The sequence below is a fragment of the Eucyclogobius newberryi genome, unplaced genomic scaffold (assembly GCF_026437365.1).
Source record: "Eucyclogobius newberryi isolate DKJ021-1_F unplaced genomic scaffold, fEucNew1.0.hap1 SCAF_8, whole genome shotgun sequence".
Taxonomy (NCBI): domain Eukaryota; kingdom Metazoa; phylum Chordata; class Actinopteri; order Gobiiformes; family Gobiidae; genus Eucyclogobius; species Eucyclogobius newberryi.
The window spans coordinates 845,850-860,076 of record NW_027316500.1 but is presented as its reverse complement, the minus strand read 5'-3'; the positions used below and the strand labels follow the sequence as shown (position 1 = coordinate 860,076).

The 14,227-nt window shown below is 55.4% G+C and overlaps 1 non-coding gene across 1 annotated transcript; it reads left to right on the top strand.

Moving 5' to 3' along the window:
* Nucleotides 1-1,933: 1,933 nt before the first annotated feature.
* On the top strand, nucleotides 1,934-2,006 carry trnaf-gaa (transfer RNA phenylalanine (anticodon GAA)). Its single transcript has one exon. It is a non-coding gene; the product is annotated as a tRNA-Phe (tRNA).
* Nucleotides 2,007-14,227: the final 12,221 nt, after the last annotated feature.

Here is a 14,227-nt window from a genome sequence, read left to right as displayed (position 1 = left end):
AGATGTGATGACCACCACACAATGAAACCATGAAGCAGAAGTTTGCCTACTTCAATGCTGCTCTCTTTGATATAGCCCATGATCAAATGTCATACTTATTTTCAAAACAGGACATCCTGTAGAAAGGTGTGGTTCAACGGTATAGCGGTTAGCGCTCTGAATCCAGAGTTTTTCTTCATTTCTAATTGCAATTAGAGGGGTAACCCTTTTATGGGTATGTCAAGATTCTCGCCTCTGTGGCGCAATCGGCTAGCGCGTTCTGCTGGTAGGCGAAAGTTTGGTGGTTCGAGCCCACCCAGGGACGACTGCTCACCTTGCCAGAGCAAGCAAGAAATTCGATCCCAGAAGTAACCACTGTATGTAATTATGTAAGGAAACCAGGAAATCATTACGGCGCTGGGGCTTCCTTGGTCAAAGGGCCTGTTTAGTAAAAAGGAAATGCCTACTCTTTTGTCTATGAAAAATATTTACAAGGACAGTAAAGCCCACAAGAAGAGCCCTCAAACCCATACCTTTCTCCCTCAAGTTTACTGCTGCTACACTTTGCATTAAGAGAGGGAAAAGTATTGCTGCACATCAAGATTGTTTGCACTGTTTGCACTCCTTGTTTCTCATTTTTTGGGCAAGGGATGATTGATGTAAAGACTTGTAGCTTTGGATGACCGTTATCCTTCCAAGGAGCAGTCTGCGGTTCCATGGTGTAATGGTTAGCACACTTTGAATCCAGCCATCCGAGTTCAAATCTCAGTGGAACCTTGAGTGCCCCGAGAGCAGCGTTACTCTTTTGAAAAAGTGCAGAAACATGAAGAATCTTTGGGTAAAATCTGTGCTTACGCCCTGAAAGGAGCTAACCAAAGCATACAAACTAAACAAAGCTGTTAAAATCTGGAGCTGGTTTTCTCATGACCAAGCTTATGATTCAACGCCTGGATTACAAAAGGCGTAAACGTTTCACCGCATTGCAAAAGAAACTCAAATGAAAAGCATTGACGTGTTGAAGGAATCCTTTGACTTGGAGAGACAGGACTTTTATAGGACTTATTATAAGCAAGAAATGAAACAAAGAAATGACCACTATAATCCTCTGACAGTAATCTTCGTTGAAGCCAATCAATCAGAACTTGCGAGGGGAATCATTTCTAAATGATCTCAATGCATTGGTAATCTGGACAACGTTCTGCTAAGTATATTCTAAACCAATAGGAACGAGAAGTGAACCTGGTTTTGTCTGACCAAGAGTGTGGAAATGTAGGAACAGCCCTGAGGAAGACCACAAAATCACTTGCCTGAAGGGGAAAAATATGTTTTTTTCACCACACCATGTCAAAGTGCCCATTATTCACAAGGAAATGCTAACTGCTGGAGAACCCAGCAGGCAAACCACTATCAGGTGTTTTGGGGCTGTGCTGTTGCTCAAAAATAATGGACTGAAATTCACAGGGCACTGCAGACTGTTTTTGACTTTGCCATCCCACTCAAATTTAAAACTATGTACTTGGGCCTCAACACTCCTGCCATGGACACAATAAATGGATACCCTTGGAACATATTTTTGGCTGTAGAGAAAAAGGCCATCACAAAGAAATGCTCGACACCAACCACGCCAACGATCAAAGACTTGACTGACATAGTAACAGACATTAGACATTGGATGAATGGAAAACAGTGACATTCAGGCTTAATTTGGATAAGCACTAATTTGATCGACTTTGGACCAAGTAGGACCCCTATTTTCATTTAAATGTGATTTTGTTTTTATTTTATGTTTAGTGCCATTTATGTTCTTTTTATTTCGATTTTTGCTCCCTGGTCGTGTCCTGTATTGTTTTATGTTTAATCGAAAGAAAAGAAAAAAGGACACACAGAACTAGTTCATTTTCTCGCTACGTTATGCCACACGTTTCGCTCCCTTGCCTAATTTGTCAATAAAGTAGCCGAAATAGCTCAGTTGGGAGAGCGTTAGACTGAAGATCTAAAGGTCCCTGGTTCAATCCCAGGTTTCGGCAGGTGTACCTGAATGTTAGTCTTTGCTCAAAAATACAATGAATAGGAATGCTGGGTCTTTTGGATATTTTGCGAGATCAGGACATAAATGGCCTGGAAAGGATCTATAAAACATAAACAGCATGCTTTCGTTGGAACATTGTTAGCATGAACATGTTTGGTAACATGTTTGGTTTTGCTGAATGTTGTACCCAAGACCTTCTGCGTGTAGGGCAGATGTGATGACCACCACACAATGAAACCATGAAGCAGAAGTTTGCCTACTTCAACGCTGCTCTCTTTGATATAGCCCAATGATCAAATGTCATACTTATTTTCAAAACGGGACATCCTGTAGAAAGGTGTGGTTCAACGGTATAGCGGTTAGCGCTCTGAATCCAGAGTTTTTCTTCATTTCTAATTGCAATTAGAGGGGTAACCCTTTTATGGGTATGTCAAGATTCTCGCCTCTGTGGCGCAATCGGCTAGCGCGTTCTGCTGGTAGGCGAAAGTTTGGTGGTTCGAGCCCACCCAGGGACGACTGCTCACCTTGCCAGAGCAAGCAAGAAATTCAATCCCAGAAGTAACCACTGTATGTAATTATGTAAGGAAATCATTACGGCGCTGGGGCTTCCTTGGTCAAAGGGCCTGTTTAGTAAAAAGGAAATGCCTACTCTTTTGTCTATGAAAAATATTTACAAGGACAGTAAAGCCCACAAGAAGAGCCCTCAAACCCATACCTTTCTCCCTCAAGTTTACTGCTGCTACACTTTGCATTAAGAGAGGGAAAAGTATTGCTGCACATCAAGATTGTTTGCACTGTTTGCACTCCTTGTTTCTCATTTTTTGGGCAAGGGATGATTGATGTAAAGACTTGTAGCTTTGGATCACCGTTATCCTTCCAAGCAGCAGTCTGCGGTTCCATGGTGTAATGGTTAGCACACTTTGAATCCAGCGATCCGAGTTCAAATCTCAGTGGAACCTTGAGTGCCCCGAGAGCAGCGCTACTCTTTGGAAAAAGTGCAGAAACATGAAGAATCTTTGGGTAAAATCTGTGCTTACGCCCTGAAAGGAGCTAACCAAAGCATACAAACTAAACAAAGCTGTTAACCCTTTAGGCGCCAGAGATTATGGATGAAATAGATGTATAAATAAAAAACTTCCTGAGATACAGAGAACTGAAGCCGGGGCACAGCTCTGGGTCGGCAGTGCCCCTGGAGGCCCGTAGAAGCTCCACACTCCAGTTGATTCTTGGATAAAAGGGTACCCAGCCGGTCTCGAACTCGCGTGAGGCGGAGCAGGGATCATCCACCCCGCACACGGCCAGACTTTGCCCGGCCAGGGAGCACCTTCTGCGGGTCGGAGGCTCCGGGTCGGAGCCCCTGGAGCCTGGAGCCCTCACCGGGCCCCGAACTCGGCTGCCGGAGGAAGTGCAGTGCCTCATGGATAAAAGGGCACCCAGCCGGTCTCGAACTCGCGTGAGGCGGAGCAGGGATCATCCACCCCGCACACGGCCAGACTTTGCCCGGCCAGGGAGCACCTTCTGCGGGTCGGAGGCTCCGGGTCGGAGCCCCTGGAGCCTGGAGCCCTCACCGGGCCCCGAACTCGGCTGCCGGAGGCAGTGCAGTGCCTCATGGATAAAAGGGCACCCAGCCGGTCTCGAACTCGCGTGAGGCGGAGCAGGGATCATCCACCCCGCACACGACCAGACTTTGCCCGGGGAAGGGCCACTCTGGCTGGGCATGGCCCCCACTGAGCACCCCCTGGAACCCCTGGAGCCCCCGGAGCACCTCCAGAGCCACCCCCACTCCTCCAGACTCTGCCCGGGGAAGGGCCACTCTGGCTGGGCATGGCCTCCGCCGAGCACCCCCTGGAGCCCCCGGAGCACCTCCAGAGCCACCCCCCACTCCTCCAGACTCTGCCCGGGGAAGGGACACTCTGGCTGGGCATGGCCTCCACTGAGCACCCCCTGAAGCCCCCGGAGCACCTCCAGAGCCACCCCCCACTCTCCCCAGACTATGCCCGGGGAAGGGCCACTCTGGCTGGGCATGGCCTCCACTGAGCACCCCCTGGAGCCCCCGGAGCACCTCCAGAGCCACCCCCCACTCTCCCCAGACTATGCCCGGGGAAGGGCCACTCTGGCTGGGCCTGGCCTCCGCCGAGCACCCCCTGGAACCCCTGGAGCCCCTCCAGAGCCACCCCCCACTCCTCCAGACTCACCCCGGGGAAGGGCCACTCTGGCTGGGCATGGCCTCCGCCGAGCACCCCCCTGGAACCCCTGGAGCCCCTCCAGAGCCACCCCCCACTCCTCCAGACTCACCCCGGGGAAGGGCAACTCTGGCTGGGCATGGCCTCCGCTGAGCACCCCCTGGAACCCCTGGAGCCCCCGGAGCACCTTCAGAGCCACCCCCCACTCCTCCAGACTCTGCCCGGGGAAGGGCCACTCTGGCTGGGCATGGCCTCCACTGAGCACCCCCTGGAGCCCCCGGAGCACCTCCAGAGCCACCCCCCACTCTCCCCAGACTATGCCCGGGGAAGGGCCACTCTGGCTGGGCATGGCCTCCGCCGAGCACCCCCTGGAACCCCTGGAGCCCCCGGAGCACCTCCAGAGCCACCCCCCACTCCTCCAGACTCTGCCCGGGGAAGGGCCACTCTGGCTGGGCATGGCCTCCACTGAGCACCCCCTGGAGCCCCCGGAGCACCTCCAGAGCCACCCCCCACTCTCCCCAGACTATGCCCGGGGAAGGGCCACTCTGGCTGGGCATGGCCTCCGCCGAGCACCCCCTGGAGCCCCCGGAGCACCTCCAGAGCCACCCCCCACTCCTCCAGACTCTGCCCGGGGAAGGGACACTCTGGCTGGGCATGGCCTCCACTGAGCACCCCCTGGAGCCCCCGGAGCACCTCCAGAGCCACCCCCCACTCTCCCCAGACTATGCCCGGGGAAGGGCCACTCTGGCTGGGCATGGCCTCCGCCGAGCACCCCCTGGAGCCCCCGGAGCACCTCCAGAGCCACCCCCCACTCCTCCAGACTCTGCCCGGGGAAGGGACACTCTGGCTGGGCATGGCCTCCACTGAGCACCCCCTGAAGCCCCCGGAGCACCTCCAGAGCCACCCCCCACTCTCCCCAGACTATGCCCGGGGAAGGGCCACTCTGGCTGGGCATGGCCTCCACTGAGCACCCCCTGGAGCCCCCGGAGCACCTCCAGAGCCACCCCCCACTCTCCCCAGACTATGCCCGGGGAAGGGCCACTCTGGCTGGGCATGGCCTCCGCCGAGCACCCCCTGGAACCCCTGGAGCCCCCGGAGCACCTCCAGAGCCACCCCCCACTCCTCCAGACTCTGCCCGGGGAAGGGCCACTCTGGCTGGGCATGGCCTCCACCGAGCACCCCCTGGAACCCCTGGAGCCCCCGGAGCACCTCCAGAGCCACCCCCCACTCCTCCAGACTCTGCACGGGGAAGGGACACTCTGGCTGGGCATGGCCTCCACTGAGCACCCCCTGGAGCCCCCGGAGCACCTCCAGAGCCACCCCCCACTCTCCCCAGACTATGCCCGGGGAAGGGCCACTCTGGCTGGGCATGGCCTCCGCCGAGCACCCCCTGGAACCCCTGGAGCCCCTCCAGAGCCACCCCCCACTCCTCCAGACTCACCCCGGGTAAGGGCAACTCTGGCTGGGCATGGCCCCCACTGAGCACCCCCTGGAACCCCTGGAGCCCCCGGAGCACCTCCAGAGCCACCCCCCACTCTCCCCAGATTCTGCCCGGGGAAGGGCCACTCTGGCTGGGCATGGCCTCCGCCGAGCACCCCCTGGAACCCCTGGAGCCCCTCCAGAGCCACCCCGCATTCCCCCAAACTCAGTCTGGGGACGGGCCACTCTTCCCCGGGTTGCAGGCTCTGGGACTCCGGGGATGACCACCGGGGACCAGGCCCTCCCTTCGAACCCGGGGACCCACACTTAAGCACCCCCACACGGGCTACACACCCTTGTTTCAGCCCCCTGGAGGTCCGTGCCCTTGGTACTATACCATGGAAGTCCGTGCCCTTGGTACTCCGACTGGAGTACCAAGGGAACGGCCCAGCACTCACCACAGAGGCTCGCGCCGGCCCCGGCCCACCTTTCGTCCCCGGGTACCCACACTTAAGCACCCCAACACGAGCTACACACCCTTGGTGCAGCCCCCTGGAAGTCCGTGCCCTTGGTACTCTGAGCCACTTTAAAAGATAAAAAGCACCAGGACCCCAAGGCCCTGGCTCCCCTGTCCCCTACACCACACTTGGAGGCAGGGCCCTTGCCCTCCACTGGCTGCCCCCGCGCCCAATGTACTCCATAACCGAAGAAGAGAGGGGGACCCGGAGGCCGGCCTACTAGGGTAACAGGTTTAATTTAGAGCCGGGGCTCTGGACCACAAATGCCAACAACCCCGCAGTGCGCAGGAGCCTTCGAAGCTGGATGAAACCAGAACGGGGCCCTACGATGGCGGTGACCAGCCAGTTGATAGCAAAGTGAGCCCTGGACAGGAGCTGCATTTGACAAACTCAGAGACGAGGAAGGGACCGGAGTCGGACCAAATATATCATCTGGCGCTGTGTCCAGCGTGAGGGTGAGCCAGCGCAAATCAGGACCACAAATGCCAACAACCCCGCAGTGCGCAGGAGCCTTCGAAGCTGGATGAAACCAGAACGGGGCCCTACGATGGCGGTGACCAGCCAGTTGATAGCAAAGTGAGCCCTGGACAGGCGCTGCATTTGACAAACTCAGAGACGAGGAAGGGACCGGAGTCGGACCAAATATATCATCTGGCGCTGTGTCCAGCGTAAGGGTGAGCCAGCGCAAATCAGGACCACAAATGCCAACAACCCCGCAGTGCGCAGGAGCCTTCGAAGCTGGATGAAACCAGAACGGGGCCCTACGATGGCGGTGACCAGCCAGTTGATAGCAAAGTGAGCCCTGGACAGGAGCTGCATTTGACAAACTCAGAGACGAGGAAGGGACCGGAGTCGGACCAAATATATCATCTGGCGCTGTGTCCAGCGTAAGGGTGAGCCAGCGCAAATCAGGACCACAAATGCCAACAACCCCGCAGTGCGCAGGAGCCTTCGAAGCTGGATGAAACCAGAACGGGGCCCTACGATGGCGGTGACCAGCCAGTTGATAGCAAAGTGAGCCCTGGACAGGCGCTGCATTTGACAAACTCAGAGACGAGGAAGGGACCGGAGTCGGACCAAATATATCATCTGGCGCTGTGTCCAGCGTAAGGGTGAGCCAGCGCAAATCAGGACCACAAATGCCAACAACCCCGCAGTGCGCAGGAGCCTTCGAAGCTGGATGAAACCAGAACGGGGCCCTACGATGGCAGTGACCAGCCAGTTGATAGCAAAGTGAGCCCTGGACAGGCGCTGCATTTGACAAACTCAGAGACGAGGAAGGGACCGGAGTCGGACCAAAAATATGCGCCGGCCCTGCCCCCCGCCCCGCGCAGAGCCATCGGACACGTTGAGGCTGAAGGGGACTGGCGCAGAGCCCTTGGGCCCAGGGGCTAAGCGCAGCCATCATCCTTCAAGCCGCGCCTCCTGCTGCGCGGGGGTGAGTGACAATGGGCTCGGACTGTGGTTCCGTCGGACGCGTTGAGGCTGAAGGAGACTGGCGCAGAGCCCCTGTAACAGGGGCTAAGCGCAGCCATCATCCTCCAAGCCGCGCGTCCTTCAGTGCGGGGGTGAGTGACAGTGGGCCTGGACTGTTGTTCCACCGGACGCGTTGAGGCTGAAGGGGACTGGTGCAGAGCCCCTGTGCCAGGGGCTAAGCGCAGCCATCATCCTCCAAGCCGCGCGTCCTTCTGCGCAGGGGTGAGTGACAGTGGACCCGGACTGTGTTCCCACCGGACGCGTTGAGGCTGAAGGGGACTGGCTCAGAGCCCCTGGCACAGGGGCTAAGCACAGCCATCATCCTTCAAGCCGCGCGTCCTTCAGTGCGGGGGTGAGTGACAGAGGGCCTGGACTGTTGTTCCACCGGACGCGTTGAGGCTGAAGGGGACTGGTGCAGAGCCCCTGTGCCAGGGGCTAAGCGCAACCATCATCCTCCAAGCCGCGCGTCCTTCTGCGCAGGGGTGAGTGACAATGGACCCGGACTGTGTTCCCACCGGACGCGTTGAGGCTGAAGGGGACTGGCTCAGAGCCCCTGGCACAGGGGCTAAGCGCAGCCATCATCCTCCAAGCCGCGCGTCCTTCAGTGCGGGGGTGAGTGACAGTGGGCCTGGACTGTTGTTCCACCGGACGCGTTGAGGCTGAAGGGGACTGGTGCAGAGCCCCTGTGCCAGGGGCTAAGCGCAGCCATCATCCTCCAAGTCGCGCGTCCTTCTGCGCAGGGGTGAGTGACAGTGGACCCGGACTGTGTTCCCACCGGACGCGTTGAGGCTGAAGGGGACTGGCTCAGAGCCCCTGGCACAGGGGCTAAGCACAGCCATCATCCTTCAAGCCGCGCGTCCTTCAGTGCGGGGGTGAGTGACAGAGGGCCTGGACTGTTGTTCCACCGGACGCGTTGAGGCTGAAGGGGACTGGTGCAGAGCCCCTGTGCCAGGAGCTAAGCGCAGCCATCATCCTCCAAGCCGCGCGTCCTTCTGCGCAGGGGTGAGTGACAATGGACCCGGACTGTGTTCCCACCGGACGCGTTGAGGCTGAAGGGGACTGGCTCAGAGCCCCTGGCACAGGGGCTAAGCGCAGCCATCATCCTTCAAGCCGCGCGTCCTTCAGTGCGGGGGTGAGTGACGGTCCCATCTCCGGAGACAAGGGGCCAGGCGCGGGGGAAGCCAGTCAGACTGAAGCCCCGCGCCTGGTGGGACCTCTGTCTCGGCCTCGCTTCCAACGTGTCCGGCGTGAGGTTAGCCGGAGCAAACCACAGCCGCAAAATGTAAACAAACCCGCAGTGCGCAGGAGCCTTCGAAGCTGGATAAAACCAGAACGGGGCCCTACGATGGCGGGTCTTGAGTGCCAATAGACCAAGCTCCTTGTCTGGTATACATAGAACCATGATTTGTACCATTTTCATGGTTGATTCACGGATGATCCCTGCTCCGCCTCACGCGAGTTGGACGGCTGGGTGCCTTTTATCCATGAGGCACTGCACTGCCTCCGGCAGCCGAGTTCGGGGCCCGGTGAGGGCTCCAGGCTCCAGGGGCTCCGACCCGGAGCCTCCGACCCGCAGAAGGTTCTCCCTGGCCGGGCAAAGTCTGGCCGTATGCGGGGTGGATGGCCCTGGGTCTGGGCGGCGCTAAGATCACGGAGCGGGTCACCTCCGCGTACAGCCCGTGGTCAGCGTGACACCGTGCTCTGCCGCGAGCAATCAGAGCAAACAGGAAGCTTCTGGAAGTGCCCGGGAGTCTGGTAAAATCAAGCCGAAAATAGACCCTCTCATGCCGGGTCTGAGCGGCACTTAGAGCCCGGAGGAGCGCGGAGCGCGGGGCTCCATTCAGAGGCTCCGTGATCCGCCTTACAACCAGCTCTCACCTCCGCGTACAGCCCGTGGTCAGCGTGACACCGTGCTCTGCCCCGAGCAATCAGAGCAAACAGGAAGCTTCTGGAAGTGCCCGGGAGTCTGGTAAAATCAAGCCGAAAATAGACCCTCTCATGCCGGGTCTGAGCGGCGCTTAGAGCCCGGAGGAGCGCGGAGCGCGGGGCTCCATTCAGAGGCTCCGTGATCCGCCTTACAACCAGCTCTCACCTCCGCGTACAGCCCGTGGTCAGCGTGACACCGTGCTCTGCCCCGAGCAATCAGAGCAAACAGGAAGCTTCTGGAAGTGCCCGGGAGTCTGGTAAAATCAAGCCGAAAATAGACCCTCTCATGCCGGGTCTGAGCGGCGCTTAGAGCCCGGTGGAGCGCGGAGCGCGGGGCTCCATTCAGAGGCTCCGTGATCCGCCTTACAACCAGCTCTCACCTCCGCGTACAGCCCGTGGTCAGCGTGACACCGTGCTCTGCCCCGAGCAATCAGAGCAAACAGGAAGCTTCTGGAAGTGCCCGGGAGTCTGGTAAAATCAAGCCGAAAATAGACCCTCTCATGCCGGGTCTGAGCGGCGCTTAGAGCCCGGTGGAGCGCGGAGCGCGGGGCTCCATTCAGAGGCTCCGTGATCCGACGCTCACCTCCGCACCTCCGAACCATGACTTGACATTACGGCTGTGAAGGAGCCTTGGAAGCTGGATAAAACCAGAACGGGGCCCATCGATCGCGGTTCTCGTGTGCCCGTCAAACGAGCTCCTTGCCCTGTATCCGCACAACCAGGAAATGTACCTGTTTCGATTGCGAAAAACGTCATTCTCAAAAACCGCCCGCCCCTCCCTCCCAGCATTACCATTTTGCACATTCCGCGTGAGAGCAGCGTAAGAATTTCTCGGGAGCAGCGTGATTTAGCCCGGGAATTTTGAGCTGAACGCTTATTCCCACGAGCCCAAAAAACGACTAAGTCCAACGGTATATAGTGTACTATTGCCGAAAAACGACAGAGTCGCTCTGGTATAGTGTACTATTGCCGAAAAATGACAGAGTCTTTTCAGGTATAGTGTACTATTTCGGTTTTTACTCTAAGTCCCTCAGGGGCATATGGTGCTATACTCTGATGGTCAGATCACCTCCAGGCCCCATTGGAGTGCTTTTCTGGGGGCAAACAGTGCACTGATGATGGGGGATTATTTCATTTTGCTCATTTTGGTGTTTTTTTCACATTTTAACCCATTTTCACCCCTTTTGCTCACAACTTCATACTACGGCCCGGAAAAACGACAGAGTCCCTCGGGTATAGTGTACTATTGCCGAAAAACGACAGAGTCCCTCGGGTATAGTGTACTATTGCCGAAAAACGACAGAGTCCCTCGGGTATAGTGTACTATTGCCGAAAAACGACAGAGTCCCTCGGGTATAGTGTACTATTGCCGAAAAACGACAGAGTCCCTCGGGTATAGTGTACTATTGCCGAAAAACGACAGAGTCCCTCGGGTATAGTGTACTATTGGCTGGAAGCTCGGTTTTTTTTCTAAGACCAGCAGGGGTATATGGTACTATATTCTGGTGGTCAGATCACCTCCAGGCCCCAGGGGAGTGCTTTTCTGGGGGCAAACTGTGCACTGATGATGGGGGATTATTTCATTTTGCTCATTTTGGTGTTTTTTCACATTTTAACCCATTTTCACCCCTTTTGCTCACATCTTCAAACTCGGGCCCTGATTACAAGTTCTGACCAAATGATGACAAACACGGTATTTATTATGTATTTTTTTCATTTTTTTTATTTTTCCAACTTATACATCCATCATTGGTGCCAGGCAGGTTGTGGAGAAAGCAGTGAAGAAAGGAGAGAGCCATCACAGAAAAGATGTCCATCCAGGGTCAAGGTACCCTGCACTTTTACATATCCAAATGACAGCATTTAAAGTTTTTTAGCGTATGGTATCTCTCGTTGCATGGAACCGCACAGAGGCCAACGCCACACTGACGGCACCTGTACTTTGTTTGCCGCCTGCCTTTGGTACGAGAGCGGTCAGAGCACACGGCGCAGTCTGGACGTCCCTCTGCTTGACAAAGCCAATGACGCTCTGTGAGTCTCTGTGGCATTTCACCCTCCGGTCTTGAGCGCCTTTCTTGTTTTTTGGAGTGATCAGCCAGTAATGCATCAATAATCTTCTGAATGTAAACCTTTAAAGGTTTGTGTGGGCCTGGAGTGGATTTGGTGTATATGATGTGTGAGTTGACAATACTTATGCTTATAATGGCATTGAATATGCGATGATACCATTTCCGGGACCTGTGTGGAAAGAGGTATGTCTTCATCCTCTGGTCAGCAGTGTCCACTCCACCCATGTAGGCGTTGTACTGGTCGACACATACAGGTCTTTTGATGTCACGGAAGCCAGTGTCATCTGTCTTGGATCGGATCCTCCTCTGAACACAATCATTTCCATGGACTGTGGACAACATGGTGAGACGTTTAGTATCGTGCCAAGCACAAGCCAGGAGTTTTCCCTTTCTGCAAAAAACTGGGTCATCTCCTTTTTTCAGCTGTAAGACACTTTTACCAAGGCATTTTGGCATCCCCAACCTGGTAATCCTTACCGTCCCACACAGTCCAGTTTCCAAATCTGCTAATTCATTTGCAATTACAGGCGAGGTATAGTAACTGTCCATGTAAATCTCGTGTCCTTTGCCCGTAAAGGGAGAAACCAACTCACGGACAACTGCGTGTGTTGCACTGATGTTGCTTGCATTATTTTTGTACTGTCCAGTGTGCATTGACCAGCGCAAAACATACCCTGAACAGCTTTCACTCAGGGCATACACTCTATAGCCATATTTGTCAGGTTTATTCGGAGAGTAACATTTTAGTGAAGATCTCCCCTTGAAAGCTATTGTCATTTCATCTAAAGAAAGCTCCTTGATTGGACTGTAAACTGCTGCAAATTTGGGAATAATCAAATCTATTATTGGGCGGACTTTGAACAGTTTATCGTGCCCGGGCTCGCCTGTTCTCACATAATCATTATTGTTGACAAAATGAAAGAACGAAAGAATGATTTCAAATCTGTTTCTTGACATTACATTTCCAAATCCAGGCGTTTGTGTAAGCCAAAATGTTCCCCAGTAATCCTCGATTTCAGGTTTCTCAACAAGGCCCATGGAGAGATGCAAAGCGAAGAAAGCTTTCATTTCGGTGACTGATACATCATACCACTCAAGAAATCTTGAATGTGGCTTCAGAATCATAGGTGCCATACACTGATGTGCATATCTATTTGTCTCATCAGTAATGAAAGTCCAAAACTGATCGGTCAGAAAGAGTGACAGAATATCAAATGGATTAGCATCCGTCAGATCCATCTCTCCTGTGTAGCCAACTGGGTCTTCAAAAGGTTTGATCCATGCCTCAAATACCTCGACCTCTCTCAGCATGTCCCAGCTCTCATCCACCGGGCAAGTTTTACTGCAGCCACTGGTTCCACTGGTTCCTCGCCTCCGTCTGTCCTTTGCACCTGTCCGTTGTTTCGAAGTCCCTTCATCTCCACTTGGAAATCCATCGTCACTCTCGGGGAGATAATACCCTTCAGAGTCAGAATCTGCTGTAAATTGCATGCCACGTGTACTTCCTCCAGCCATTTTTTTCCTTACCGGATCTGCCCTGGATCATACCTGGCTAATAAAGGGAAGTTGCACCGAACCGACCAATGACTGAAGTGATTCATTTTCTACTATTATTTCATTAATTTCCTTGTACGGTAAAGTTGCATTTCTGCGACTTTGGCGCTTAAAGGGTTAGAATACAGAGTTGTTGGTTTCAATACCTTATCATCTGCTGCCATCTTCTGTATTTTTTGTAAATAAAGGTGGACAAAAATAAATAAATATTTGACAAACGCCAAGCCTAGCCCCAAGCCCCAAGGACTGATAACCCTTTAGGCGCCAGAGATTATGGATGAAATAGATGTATAAATAAAAAACTTCCTGAGATACAGAGAACTGAAGCCGGGGCACAGCTCTGGGTCGGCAGTGCCCCTGGAGGCCCGTAGAAGCTCCACACTCCAGTTGATTCTTGGATAAAAGGGTACCCAGCCGGTCTCGAACTCGCGTGAGGCGGAGCAGGGATCATCCACCCCGCACACGGCCAGACTTTGCCCGGCCAGGGAGCACCTTCTGCGGGTCGGAGGCTCCGGGTCGGAGCCCCTGGAGCCTGGAGCCCTCACCGGGCCCCGAACTCGGCTGCCGGAGGAAGTGCAGTGCCTCATGGATAAAAGGGCACCCAGCCGGTCTCGAACTCGCGTGAGGCGGAGCAGGGATCATCCACCCCGCACACGGCCAGACTTTGCCCGGCCAGGGAGCACCTTCTGCGGGTCGGAGGCTCCGGGTCGGAGCCCCTGGAGCCTGGAGCCCTCACCGGGCCCCGAACTCGGCTGCCGGAGGCAGTGCAGTGCCTCATGGATAAAAGGGCACCCAGCCGGTCTCGAACTCGCGTGAGGCGGAGCAGGGATCATCCACCCCGCACACGGCCAGACTTTGCCCGGCCAGGGAGCACCTTCTGCGGGTCGGAGGCTCCGGGTCGGAGCCCCTGGAGCCTGGAGCCCTCACCGGGCCCCGAACTCGGCTGCCGGAGGCAGTGCAGTGCCTCATGGATAAAAGGGCACCCAGCCGGTCTCGAACTCGCGTGAGGCGGAGCAGGGATCATCCACCCCGCACACGGCCAGACTTTGCCCGGCCAGGGAGCACCTTCTGCGG